The following is a 15632-nucleotide window of genomic DNA, read 5'->3' as shown; positions in this document are numbered from 1 at the left end:
AATGCCCTTCCTCGTAACGCCCTTCCACTCGTGTCTACTCTTCATCACCGGGAAATGCTTGTAGAGCCTGCTTGTTCTCTTTGTCATCGGGAACTTGAATTGTGTGATCATCTGTTTCGGGACTGTCTTTTGCTACGTACTTCATGTTTGGTTTTTTTTTCCCCTTCGGTCGTTTTGTCCTTCTACCTCTTTGACCCCCTTCGTTCAATGGTGTATTATGTTTGTTTCTAACCTCTTAACATCTCCGGATGGCCATTTGGATCTTTTCATTTTTATGCATTGGTCTATCTGGATCATTCGTAATGATTCTCGCTTTCGTGATGTTGGATGGGATCCGGGTGATTTCTTAGCAATTGTTGATGGGTTAATTGCAAGGTGTGCAACCTTTCATTCTCTACTTCGTCACCAAGTTACCTACCGGTTCCGGTTATGTTCTCAACGTTGTTCGGTGGGTCATCTTGTGTTGTTTCCTGACATTCCCTTAACGTTCTCTACTTTTCCGGACTTTCGCATCATTTACACAAAGGTTACTATTTGTTTTTCATACTTGGATTTTTTCGTCTCACACAAAGGTTCCAAATAGGAAGAACAAAAGGTGATAGAAGGAGTGCGAGTTTGTTATTAGACTCAATAACACTATCATTATCTTATAAACTTGGAAAAGTAGAGAGGTAGAAGTAGAAATTTGTGTAAACATATATAGGCAACGACAGAATCAAACTGTTTCTGCGAAGAAAATGCTTAAGTGTAAAAATAGGGGAAGCCTCGTCAACCAGGCTGTTGTCTTCCTCCGATCGGTCGGGGTTTGTCCTACAAAAACGGTAAACGTAAACTGGCTCGGGGGGGGTTCCCGAGAAAACCCTCTCCGACGCTCAAGTCAGTCCTTGTAGAGAGAGAAAGTAGTGAGAGAGTCAGTCTGAGAATAATTGCATACCCGAGTAATGATTAGGTGAAATGTATTTATAGTAATGCAGGATGACATTATTAGTAAATATAGGCAAGTGTAGGGGTATGGACTCTTGGGCTTGTAGGAGGCTGAGATATGGGCCCTAACTTCTGGTTTGAGCCCATTAGGAGGTTTGTGTTTGAGGGTATTTTCAGTATTTTCCTTTAGGAGGGTATTTTGGTAATTTATGTAAAAAGGTGGGTTCCACAGGGGGCCCGAACATTAGCCCCACGCCAAATTTGCGAGTTTGGCTAAGGACTCGGGAGTTTGGCGGAATATCCAAGTTCTAAACCTCTTTGTTGTTTTGAGCGAACGGCGATGCTTGGCTTTTAAGGAACTGTCGCTGGGACGGGCATTATGTGCCATGGCTTGGCTATTTGTTGTCGTGATGTGCCAAGCCCCAATTGTGGGCGTGGCTGATGTGGCTGGGCTTAAAGACAAATCGTTGCTTGATAGGCCCAAGTTGGGCGTTTGCTTTGTTTGGGTGCAGGGGGGTGCAGAGTGCATTAGGTGGGATGGTGCCAAGTCGGCAATGTTGGGCGAGGCTTGTGGCTGGGCGATAGATACGTGCAACCTGGCGGCTAGTGCTTGCAGAATGAGCTGGGCAAGGTCCATGCTAGGCGGACAAGGTTGGGGTAGGATTGGCTGTTGTTGTCGTGACGTGCCAAGCTCCACCACTTGGCGTGGCTGACGTGATCGGCCAAGCCTGGGCAGTTATCTTGCACGCGGGGGGCTGAGTGATTTTGATGCTCCCTTGCGTGGCTTCTCTTTTTCGTGTTGGCTATGCGGGGCGAGGGTCGTGCCCTCTCTTGCTTGCATCTTGGCGCACAAGGTGTGCGAGGAGTCTCGTTACATAATGTGGGAGACGTTTGAGCGATCGGAGCCTCGATTGAGCCGACGTTTCATCACTCGGGTACAAGGCTGGGCTTGGCGGTTGTTTTCCGCGGTTTCAAGATTTTATAGATTTTTGCTAAGTCTTGTTGGGCATTTGATGTGTTATGCCTCATGTTTCCGCGTATGTCGCGCGTAGGAGGTGCCACGGGGGAGGGACCCTCGGTCGGGTTAGGCGGTTGCTGCTACGCGAGATGCGCATTTGAGTGGGCAGCCGAGGCTTGGATGTTGTTTTCAGCGTGATGCGCGCCTACATGAGCACGCCAAAGGTATTGGCTGTTCGTTGTTCGGTCGAGGGCGGGCGGTGGTGCCGCGGCTGTTCCTTTCTCGGCGTGGCTGCTCCCCTCTTTTTTTTTTTTTTCTTCGAAGCCGGGCGGAGGGTAGGCATGTCGGGCGTGGCTGCTCCTTCCCGGCCGAGCCCGTATGGGGGAGGGTGTGGCTGCTGTAATTTTTTTTTTTTTTTTTTTTTTTCTCGAAGCCGGGCGTGGCTGTTCCTTTCTCGGCGTGGCTGCTTTCTTTTTTTTTTTTTTTTTTTTTTTTTCGAAGCCGGGCAGAGGGAAGGCATGCCGGGCGTGGCTGCTCCTTCTCGGCCGAGCCCGTAAGGGGGAGGGTGTGGCTGCTAAAGATTTTTTTTTTTTTTTTCGAAGCTGAGCGTGGCTGTTCCTTTCTCGGCGTGGTTGCTTCTCTTTTTTTTTTTTTTTTTTTTTTTTTTTTTCCGAAGCCGGGCGGAGGGAAGGCGTGCCGGGCGTGGCTGCTCCTTCCCGGCCGAGCCCGTAAGGGGGAAGGCGCACAAGGGTAGGCTTGGCTTTTGTTTTCGCCCCAAGGGCGCGGGCACAAGGCTCGGCTTGGCTTTTGTTTTCCGCCCCAAGGGCGCGGGCACAAGGCTAGGCTTGGCTTTTGTTTTCCGCCCCAAGGGTGCCAGCACAAGGCTCGACTTGGCTTTTGTTTTCCGCCCAAGGGCGCGGGCACAAAGCTGGGCTTGGCTTTTGTTTTCCGCCCCAAGGGCGCGGGCACAAGGATGGGCTTGGCTTTTAGGATGGTGGCTGATGCTTTCTCTTGGCGTGGCTGCTGTTTTGTCGCCCGATGTCGGGTGCGGTGCGTGAGAGAGAGTCGCACATGATGGTGCGATGACTTCTACTCGCCGCACATGACGGTGTCGTGGCTCTTACTCGCCGCACATGATGGTGCCATGACTTCTACTTTCCGCTCATGATTGTGCCATGGCTTCTACTTGCCACACGTGATGGTGCCATGGCTTCTACTTTTCGCACATGATTGTTCCATGGCTTCTACTTGCCACACATGATGGTGCCATGGCTTCTACTTACGGTGCCATGGCTTCTACTTGCCGCGCATGATGGTGTCGTGGCTTTTACTCGCCGCACATGATTGTGCCATGGCTTCTACTTGTCATACACATGATGGTGCCATGGCTTCTACTTATGGTGTCGTGGCTTCTACTTTCCGCACATGACTTAGATAAATTTTGATAAGTATGGGAATGGGCTGTTGTTCTCCAAAGGAGCTAATGAGCCCCATGCTTGGACGAACGACGATGCGCCATTCTTGAAAATGACTTAGATTATTTTGCTAAGTATGGGAATGGGCTGTTGTTCTCCAAAGGAGCTAATGAGCCCCATGCTTGGGCGAACGATGATGCACCATTATTGAAAATGACTTAGATATTTTGCTAAGTATGGGAATGGGTTGTTGTTCTCCAAAGGAGCTAATGAGCTCCATGCTTGGGCGAACAATGATGCCCCATTCTTGAAAATGACTTAGATTATTTTGCTAAGTATGTGAATGGGCTGTTGTTCTCCAAAGGAGCTAATGAGCCCCATGCTTGGGCGAACGATGATGCACCATTCTTGAAAATGACTTAGATATTTTTGCTAAGTATGGGAATGGGTTGTTGTTCTCCAAAGGGACTAATGAGCCCCATGCTTGGGCGAACGATGAAGCACCATTCTAGAAAATGACTTAGATTATTTCACTAAGTATGAGTTCATGTGCTTGAACTTGGCTTGTCTTTTCCTTTTGACGTGTGTTGCGCTTGCATGGCCAATGTTTGCCTTCTACTTGCAACATTCTAGGAACGAAATTTGCTAAGTAATATTACTGGTCGAGCTCTTTACTATTGCCTTGAAGATATAAAGCTTTGTTTACAATGATGGGATGTTATTTAGCCTATGGCGGGCTTACATGTATCTTACCCCCACTTTCATCATTGAAAACTATGGCTGTGAGCTATAAAACTAAGTACTTTTGAGGAAGGGAGAAATTCTTAGGAGATTGAACATAAAACCTTCTAAGGTTGTTGGCGTTCCATGGGCGAGGGAGGGGCTTCTGGCTTGGCTTTCTTGGCCAGTGGATGGGGGGTACTTGTGTAACACCCCGACAATTCTCTCTTTTCTAAAATAACCTTTTAATATAAACGTGGAGAATTATCAAGGCATTATCGCCCGTGTAAAAACGTTACGGCTCATTCAGAATTTTGCAGCGGAAAACATAAAACTAACTTTTAGGTTCATAAATAATCTATTACATATTAGGTCCAAACCAATTAACTGAATTAAGGAAATACGAATAGTACGATAAATTTCAAATCCAAGTTAACAAATTAAATCACTTAATTAAACGAATAGAACTACAAGCTCTCTAATCCCGATCCCAATGATGCATCATCTTCAAACCTGTAGATGGGCAATGCTTATTGATCCTTAGAGACTGCTCACCAAAGATGGGTCATCACAGGATCAATAAGGCATAGCCATGATCAACACACACAAACAAAGCACGTAATCAGCAAAGCTGAGTACTACATACTAAAACAACAACAATCCTGGCATGATACTACCAAACCAACAACCCTAACATGATACTACTAAGTATAAGTAAGGACAGACAAAACATAATAAATTGACGATTATACTTGACTAGACTAAGCTAGGCTTAATAACCATAACATTATTTTAGTTGAAATAGACAATGGACCGAGTTGACCATCCAGAAGTCTTCACTAAGGAAGACGAGGTACGGGCGCGACTCCGTAACCTCAGTGACCTGCGATATCGAGGAACGTTTAAATAAAAATAGGACACGGTGATCAATCCGGTCCCAAAAAAGGCCATGGGCTACCACCATGAACCCCAACTCCTGTTTGTCCGTCACTTCAGACGTGCACAGTCTAAAGCTATTGCTATTCAGTTTCACTTTACATGATTTACAAATTGAGATTCCGTTATGACTCAACCATTACATAAGACAGACAATTCACATTTGTTCACAACTGTTTTTATCTTGGAATTAAGTAAGTGATCATAAAAAGCATCAATCAAGACTCATTCCAACTTAACCAACCTTTCCTTTAACCATGAGCAACCCTGTATATAGGCATAAAGTTTCAACTTACTAAACAAGGTCCTCCGCCCTTATAAAGTAGTGAAAAGATAGAAAGGGAACGACAACCACTTGATCCAACCCAATCATATAGAATAATCTAGTGTTCCCAACCAACATGTTTGTATCAAACATCCATACTAACATGTTACAGTTCTTATAGTGCAAAATAAGTTCAATAAGTTTGTCCAACAATATTAAACATGCACATTCAATATAACCCAGTTCGTCCATAATATCAACATCACCAAGTTCAACAATAATATCAACATAACCAAGTTCAACAACAAGATTCAACATGGTTTCATCAATTAGCACACATTCCAAGCACACAGGTATGTACGTACCTTGTGTAAACAAACTGATAGGCCACCTTAACACTTTCAAAAGTCGCCTAAAGAGAATTCTCCGCCTAAAACAACCAACAAATATTCCCAATCAACTTCTAATCATTCACAACTATACTAACACATTCTAACTACATCCTAAACATATTTAGAACTTTTCCCCAATAACAAAACTTGAATATTTGATTTCCTAGCCTAACAATTATTGAATTAAAGATTGAAATTCGTTGAAAACTTTTTGCAAACACCGTACTTTAAATTTTCAGCAACATAACTAATTTCACACTACTCCCCAAGCTTTGAAATCATAAAAACAATAACTTTAATAATTTATAATCATCCTACCATGATCTCGAAACTATTAAAACCATTAAAATTCATACTTTAATAATTAAAACCATTATTTCAATCAAATTGCATAATCTGAAAATTAAATATATTATTTGAGCATACTACATAAATCTGAAAATCCAATTAACTCATAAAAATCATAAATTTATTAAATCAAATCATGAATTAAATAAACAAAATAAAATCAAAATATTTAATTTACTTAGGGTTTAAGAAATAACCACGAATTAGAGAGGGGAGCGGAGGCTGGCCGGTAGACGGCGGCGGCTTGCGGCGAGGGAGGAGCACGGTGGTTGCGTGCGGTGGTTGCTGCGCGAATATGGTGGTGGTCAGCCACGAAATCGAAGAGCAAGCAATGAATCGAAGGACGAAAAATCAAAAGAAAAAGGAGGAGGAAAGAGGAGGCTACCGTGCAAGGCGGACGGCGGCACGATGGGTGGTTGCCGGACGGCGGTTACAACACGGTGGGCTGCTGTGCGAAGTCGAGTTAACGGAGACCAATCAAAAGGATAAAAGAACGTAAGTCATTAGAAAGCAAAGAACGAAAGAGAAGGAGCTTGAAGGAGAAAGGAGGATTTACCGTTGATGGTGGTCGGCTGGGCGGCGAGCAGCGGGAGGGAAGGAGAGCTGAGTTGCGTGAGGGCTTTCTCCCCTTTCTTTTTTTTTTTGGTTTTCACGTGAATGAGGAAGGAGAAAGAGAATAGGGTTTTAGTTTTTTTTTTGTTTTTTTTTTTGTTTTACATGAATTAGAAAAGAGAAAGGAGTATGGTCATATGGGTTTTGTTGGTTTGGGCTTTGCCCAATTGGGCTAGGAATAGTAATCGGGATTTGCTTTCTAATTCCAATAGAACGTGATTTCAAAATTCGAATCCGTTTCAACGTAAAATTCAAAAATACATTTGATTTCGTAAATCATTTAAAATATTCAAAATGTAATAACATAATTATATTTCAATTACATATTCATTTCTAAAATTCGTAAATTTACATTTAAATATATTAAATATACGTTAAAGTATATAATTAAAATATAATAAAATTACGGGGGATTACAATCTACCCCTCTTAAAAGAAGTTTCGTCCCGAAACTTGACACGAAAATTCACATTTTTTTCCAAACTTCACAACTTATTCTAATTGTACTCGTACTTTGTGCCACTCTTGTGCACTCTTTTGCCAATTAAGAATTACTTGTTATATTCACGAACACATTTCCTTATGCGGAGAATCTATTTACTTGCATCAACATGTAAAGGTTGCTAAAAAATTAAGTATAAAATGCATAAAAATACCATGAAAATAGGTAAAAGCGCGAATTTCTATCGCATTCTACCCCCCTTAAATAAAACGAGTTACGCCCTCGTAACTCACCTCGGAAAATAACTCTGGGTACTTGAACTTCATTTCAGCTTCGGCTTCCCACGTTGCTTCTTCGTACTCGTGGTTCGACCAAAGCACTTTCACTATGCTGACGTCCTTATTGCGTGTACTACGCACTTTTCTATCAAGGATTTTCACAGGCCTTTCTTCGTATGTGAGGCTACTATCAATCTGAATTCTCTCAGGCTCTAAGATATGACGCTCATCAGGGATATAGCGCTTTAGTTGGGAAATGTGGAACACGTCGTGCATCTTTTCGAACTCCATTGGCAAGGCTAACTTGTATGCTACTTTCCCTATTCGTTGCAGAATTTCATATGGGCCTACATACTTGGCACTTAGCTTGCCCTTCTTCCCAAATCTCATCACACCCTTGGTTGGTGATACTTTCAAGAACACTTTATCACCTACTGCAAATTCATCATCTCTTCTTTTCAAATCAGCATAACTCTTTTGCCTATCCTGGGCAGCTTGAATTCTAGCCTGAATTATTTTCACATTCTTGACAGTTTCTTCAATGAATTCCGTTCCCAAGACTATATTTTCACTGAAATCATTCCAGCAGGTGGGACTTCTACATTTTCTCCCATATAGTGCCTCAAAAGGTGCCATCTTAATGCTTGCGTGGTAGCTATTGTTGTATGAAAATTCGATCAAGTCTAGATGGTCTTCCCAACTACCCTTAAAGTCAATTGCACAAGCCCTCAACATATCTTCCATAGTCTGGTTAGTTCTCTCAGTTTGACCATCGGTTGCAGGGTGGAAAGCAGTGCTCATTTTCAAAGTTGTCCCAAGGTTCAACTGGACTTTTTGCCAAAATTTCGAGAGGAATCTTGAGTCACGGTCTGAGATAATATCGGTTGGGACCCCATGCAACCTCACTACATGCTTAATGTATGTCCTTGCAAGCTGTTTCTTTTTCCAAGTCTCTTTAATCGGAATAAACACGGCTGATTTTGTTAGACGATCCACAATCACCCAAATGGTATCATTTCCGTTCTTTGATCTAGGCAAGGCAGTAACAAAATCCATAGAAATGGAATCCCACTTCCATCTAGGTACTTCTAAAGGTTGAACTTTCCCCATGGGTCTTTTGTGGTCTATTTTGACTTTCTGACAGGTTAGGCATCTAGACACAAACTTAGCAACTTCCCGTTTCATATTAGGCCACCAATAGATTTGTTTCAGGTCTTTGTACAACTTGTCACCCCCAGGGTGCACAGAATATGGAGTATTATGCCCCTCATCCATAAGACGTCTCTTGAGTTCTTCACACTTTTGTGGTACGCACCATCTCCCTTTGAACCTCAAACTACCATCTTCATGAATCTTGAAATCTACTTCTTTCCCTTGACCCATCTTTTCTTTGATTCTCTCTAGGCACTCATCCCCAGCTTGACTTTCTCTAATCTCCTCGAATATAGACAACCCCAATGATAATGCACTCAGTTTTGCTTTGGTTTCCCCAGGGTTTACTATTTCCAGGCTAAGTCTCTGCATGTCTCGACACAACTCTTCAGGCACTATCAAGACATTCATACTATGGCTAGATTTCCTACTCAATGCATCGGCAACTACGTTTGCTTTCCCCTCATGGTACTGGATGTTCAAATCATAGTCCTTGATCAACTCTAACCATCTTCTTTGTCTCATGTTGAGATCTTTCTGGGTGAAAATGTATTTTAGGCTTTTGTGGTCTGTGAAGATCTTACATGTTGCCCCGTAGAGGTAATGTCTCCAAATTTTCAAAGCGAAAACAATCGCAGCTAGCTCTAGATCGTGGGTAGGGTAATTAGCCTCATATGGTTTTAATTGACGCGACGCATACGCAATCACCTTCCCATTTTGCTGTAATACACACCCCAACCCATTCTTCGACGCATCACTATATACCTCAAACCCTTCATTCCCATCAGGCAAGGTTAAAACAGGTGCTGAGGTTAAACGTTCTTTGAGAATTTGGAAGGCTTCCTCACATTTTTCGCTCCACTCAAATTTTGATTCTTTCTTCATCAAGTTGGTCATGGGTCTTGCTATTTTTGAGAAATCTCTCACAAATCTCCTATAATACCCAGCTAGACCTAAGAAACTCCGAATATCAGACACATTCTTCGGGGTAGGCCACTCACTCACAGCTTGAATCTTGGCAGGATCTACAGAGACTCCTTCCTTTGACACATAATGCCCCAAAAATGCTACCTTTTCCAGACGGAACTCGCACTTAGAGAACTTTGCATACAACTGGTTCTTCCTAAGCGTCTCCAAGATAACCCTCAAATGTTCGTCATGTTCCTTTTCATTCCTCGAATAGATCAGAATATCATCAATGAATACCACCACAAACTTATCTAGGAACTCATGGAAAATCCTATTCATCAGATCCATAAAGATGGCGGGTGCATTGGTTAACCCAAAAGGCATTACTGTAAACTCGTAATGACCATAACGAGTCCTAAATGCAGTCTTAGGAATGTCTTTTTCAGCTACCCTCAATTGGTGATATCCCGAACGCAAATCAATCTTTGAGAATACACTTGCCCCGTTCAACTGGTCAAACAGGTCATCTATCCTAGGCAAAGGATATTTGTTTTTGATTGTTACGTTGTTCAACTCCCTATAATCAATACATAGCCGCATACTCCCATCTTTCTTTTTGACAAACAATACTGGAGCTCCCCATGGTGATGCACTAGGCCTAATGTACCCCTTGTCGAACAAATCCTGCAATTGTGTCTTTAACTCACTCATTTCTGGGGGTGCCATCCTATAAGGTGCTTTGGATATAGGTGCAGTTCCGGGATTTAACTCTATGGTAAATTCAAGGGTTCTAGCCGGTGGCATACCCGGAATCTCATCCGAAAATACATCTACAAATTCTCTTACGATTGGGACATCCTCTATTTTTACCCCAACTTTCTTACTCACATCTTGGACGCTACAGAAAAATAGTTCACACCCTTTATTTACCAGTTTCCTCACTTGTAATGCGGAGATCACCCCAAAGTTCCCAGACTTCCCAAAACGTCTATATGATATTGATTTCCCAGTAGGGTTCTTTAGGCTTACTTTCTGAATCTCGCAATCTATCCTGGCCTTGTATAAGCTTAACCAATCCATCCCCAGAATCACATCTAGGTCCCCCAAACTAAATTCTATCAAATTAGATGGAAAAGTGCAATCTTTTATCTTCAAAGGCAAGTTCTTAAATAATTTCGTACACCTTATTGTTGCACCATTAGGCATACTAACAGGTAAATCAATTGCCTCAAAATCTACTAACTTCAAATTTTTAACAATAGAGGTCGAAATAAAAGAATATGTTGCCCCTGAATCAAACAATGTTTTAACAGGTAAGGAGTTGATAGAGAAAGTACCCGAAACTACGTCTGCAGAACGTTCAGCTTCATTTCTACTCATTACGAACAGCTTTCCGGGAGCCTTGTTGTTATTGTTGCTTCCATTGGCAGGTTTGTTTTGGTTTCCCTGGTTGTTTGGTGCTCCAGCAGGCTTCGAACTTTGGTTCCCCGAATGGTTAAAGCCTGGTTTCCCTTGGTTACTACTCCCACTACCATTCTGCTCTCTCTTCTGCTTTGTGAAGCACTCAAACTCCCTATGTCCCTTCTTATGACAATAGTTGCAAATTACCAATTCCCCCTTACAATCCTTCCCAGGGTGGTTGTTGTTGCACCTCTTGCAGTGGTACACTCTGCCAGTTTGGTTTCTGTTGTTATAGTTATTCCCCTGGTTTCTTCCCTGGAAATTACCATTACCATTACCATTACCATTACCATTCCCATTTCTATTCCTTTTGAAGTTCCCCTGACTTTCCCCAGCATTAAACTCATTCCTTTTATCCCCAACAACAATATTCTTTTTGTCTCTCCTGGTCTGAAGGCCATAGATATGAGCAGCTCTCCCATAAACAATGTCTAAGGACGTAAAGGTTTCCCCGCCTAATCCCAGTTGGATCTCATCGGTTAACCCTTGCTCAAACCTCTGAGCCTTTAGTTCCTCAGTAGCTACCACCTCAGGTGCAAACCTCGACAAGGCTATAAACTTACTGTAGTATTCAGCAATGGTCATATTCCCCATCCTAAGGTTGATAAATTCCTGGGCTTTCTGCTTCCTCATAAAAGGAGGATAAAACTTCCCCCTCAAAGCAACAATAAAAGAATCCCAATTGAATCCCTCAGCAGCACTTAGTCTAGTCCCATTTTCCTTCCACCAAAGGTCGGCCTCATCTTTCAGGTAGAGGACAGCTTGGCCTACTTTAATATGCTCAGGACAGTTTACCGCCCCAAATAGTTTCTCAAATTCCCTGATCCAGTTTTCAAGGAAGGTGGGGTCTGCCTGCCCCTTAAAGTATGGTGGCTTAACTTTCGCAAGCCTTTCAAACATGTCCCCTGCAGAATCGGGACGCTCAGTTCTTTCCTGGGTTAGTTTTTCCGCCAAGAGGCGAATAGCAGCAGCTAGGTCACTATTATTGGCCATCCTAGAGCGCGACCTGAAATTTATATGCTCTAATTCAGGTTCAAAACTTTACTTACATTATCCTCTAGCAATGCAATATCACATTAACATTCAAAATGCACACGAAATGAACAATCATGCAAAACATTCAACTGAGAGACAAGGAATAACTTCAATCATCACGAATAATAAGTTAGAATAAAAGAAAACATTCCCCTTGCGTGCCCGTAAAACTCTGATCTTTTAGATAGTCAATAATCTAGCTTTTATTCCTCAGAAGAATGTCAATAACAATCCTAAATATTAACACACACCTGTTCTCAAAATAAAGTAAAAAGGTTCTACGATATAAACATAACTATGGTTGGGCGGATTGACCAACATTTTCTCACACACAACTAAATATGTAAGCAAAGCTAAAGGGAAACATCATCAGACTTGTCCTTTGACTCGCTATAACCTTCTAAGGTGAATAGCTCATATTTAAGTTCATCATCGTCATCCATATCAAAATAATAAGCTTCTTTTCTTGGCCTAGAGGATCTTCGTAGAGCTTGAAATTGATGATTAGCTTCCTCTGGCTCAGGCTCAGGTTCAGGTTCATGTTCGGGCTCGAACTCAAACTCAGGTTCAACCTCTAATTCATGTTCGAACTCAAACTCAAATTCTTGTTCGAACTCAAACCCAAATTCATGCTCAAACTCAGGCTCCGAATCGCTTTCAGGTCTCAAAACAGCTTGATAAATATCGACCCTAGTTTGCCCTCTAGCACGATCAAATTCACGAAGGGCTTCATCATCACTATCAGGTTCTCCTGCTCTTAAAACTCGACGCAGAACAAGTTCATGGCTGGTGTAACTGTTAATGTCAGACTCGTAATCCATTTCATTTTCATCATCGCTTAGAACAATAGGGTTAGAATTGCTCCCTATTCTATTTCCTTGTATGCCAGACATGATTAGTGATCTATAACAATTAAACATAGTTTCTATGTTAGTAATTAGTACTCTCACTTACCGTATGATCCCACAATACACAATAAGTAAGAATATATATCAATCGCAATGCATAGGAAAGACACGACAGTTAGCAGGTAGAGAAATTACAATCATGTTGACATAATGCATGCACAATGCTTCTATTCTATATGCCCTTTCCTATACTACCCAACTCTCAAAATAATCATAGTATATCAACACTGAAGCATAAAAGAATAAACAAGAATGATTTATAAGAATTGGATGGATTAAAAGAATAATTATTAAACGATAAATAATTAAATTTTTTTTTTTTTTTTTTTTTTTTTTTTTTTTTTTTTTGAAATATTAATTTAAATTTCAAAAGAATCGAAATACATTTATTCGCATAAAAACGTATTTCAAAGCACGATTCAAGAGTCAATATTAAAATAAATTCAAACATTTCTAGCTAATAACTTTAAATTTATTCACTAGTGTGAAATTACTTTTACATAACTAATTAGTTGGTTAGGCGCCTAAGATATAAAAGGTAGACACGAAATCTCAGTAAAACCTTTAGCTCAAAAATACCACTTTGTAACACCCCGACAATTCTCTCTTTTCTAAAATAACCTTTTAATATAAACGTGGAGAATTATCAAGGCATTATCGCCCGTGTAAAAACGTTACGGCTCATTCAGAATTTTGCAGCGGAAAACATAAAACTAACTTTTAGGTTCATAAATAATCTATTACATATTAGGTCCAAACCAATTAACTGAATTAAGGAAATACGAATAGTACGATAAATTTCAAATCCAAGTTAACAAATTAAATCACTTAATTAAACGAATAGAACTACAAGCTCTCTAATCCCGATCCCAATGATGCATCATCTTCAAACCTGTAGATGGGCAATGCTTATTGATCCTTAGAGACTGCTCACCAAAGATGGGTCATCACAGGATCAATAAGGCATAGCCATGATCAACACACACAAACAAAGCACGTAATCAGCAAAGCTGAGTACTACATACTAAAACAACAACAATCCTAGCATGATACTACCAAACCAACAACCCTAACATGATACTACTAAGTATAAGTAAGGACAGACAAAACATAATAAATTGACGATTATACTTGACTAGACTAAGCTAGGCTTAATAACCATAACATTATTTTAGTTGAAATAGACAATGGACCGAGTTGACCATCCAGAAGTCTTCACTAAGGAAGACGAGGTACGGGCGCGACTCCGTAACCTCAGTGACCTGCGATATCGAGGAACGTTTAAATAAAAATAGGACACGGTGATCAATCCGGTCCCAAAAAAGGCCATGGGCTACCACCATGAACCCCAACTCCTGTTTGTCCGTCACTTCAGACGTGCACAGTCTAAAGCTATTGCTATTCAGTTTCACTTTACATGATTTACAAATTGAGATTCCGTTATGACTCAACCATTACATAAGACAGACAATTCACATTTGTTCACAACTGTTTTTATCTTGGAATTAAGTAAGTGATCATAAAAAGCATCAATCAAGACTCATTCCAACTTAACCAACCTTTCCTTTAACCATGAGCAACCCTGTATATAGGCATAAAGTTTCAACTTACTAAACAAGGTCCTCCGCCCTTATAAAGTAGTGAAAAGATAGAAAGGGAACGACAACCACTTGATCCAACCCAATCATATAGAATAATCTAGTGTTCCCAACCAACATGTTTGTATCAAACATCCATACTAACATGTTACAGTTCTTATAGTGCAAAATAAGTTCAATAAGTTTGTCCAACAATATTAAACATGCACATTCAATATAACCCAGTTCGTCCATAATATCAACATCACCAAGTTCAACAATAATATCAACATAACCAAGTTCAACAACAAGATTCAACATGGTTTCATCAATTAGCACACATTCCAAGCACACAGGTATGTACGTACCTTGTGTAAACAAACTGATAGGCCACCTTAACACTTTCAAAAGTCGCCTAAAGAGAATTCTCCGCCTAAAACAACCAACAAATATTCCCAATCAACTTCTAATCATTCACAACTATACTAACACATTCTAACTACATCCTAAACATATTTAGAACTTTTCCCCAATAACAAAACTTGAATATTTGATTTCCTAGCCTAACAATTATTGAATTAAAGATTGAAATTCGTTGAAAACTTTTTGCAAACACCGTACTTTAAATTTTCAGCAACATAACTAATTTCACACTACTCCCCAAGCTTTGAAATCATAAAAACAATAACTTTAATAATTTATAATCATCCTACCATGATCTCGAAACTATTAAAACCATTAAAATTCATACTTTAATAATTAAAACCATTATTTCAATCAAATTGCATAATCTGAAAATTAAATATATTATTTGAGCATACTACATAAATCTGAAAATCCAATTAACTCATAAAAATCATAAATTTATTAAATCAAATCATGAATTAAATAAACAAAATAAAATCAAAATATTTAATTTACTTAGGGTTTAAGAAATAACCACGAATTAGAGAGGGGAGCGGAGGCTGGCCGGTAGACGGCGGCGGCTTGCGGCGAGGGAGGAGCACGGTGGTTGCGTGCGGTGGTTGCTGCGCGAATATGGTGGTGGTCAGCCACGAAATCGAAGAGCAAGCAATGAATCGAAGGACGAAAAATCAAAAGAAAAAGGAGGAGGAAAGAGGAGGCTACCGTGCAAGGCGGACGGCGGCACGATGGGTGGTTGCCGGACGGCGGTTACAACACGGTGGGCTGCTGTGCGAAGTCGAGTTAACGGAGACCAATCAAAAGGATAAAAGAACGTAAGTCATTAGAAAGCAAAGAACGAAAGAGAAGGAGCTTGAAGGAGAAAGGAGGATTTACC

The sequence above is a fragment of the Spinacia oleracea genome, chromosome 3, assembly GCF_020520425.1.
Source record: "Spinacia oleracea cultivar Varoflay chromosome 3, BTI_SOV_V1, whole genome shotgun sequence".
NCBI lineage: Eukaryota > Viridiplantae > Streptophyta > Magnoliopsida > Caryophyllales > Amaranthaceae > Spinacia > Spinacia oleracea.
The sequence above is the reverse complement of the archived record's forward strand: the minus strand, read 5'-3'. Positions refer to the sequence as shown.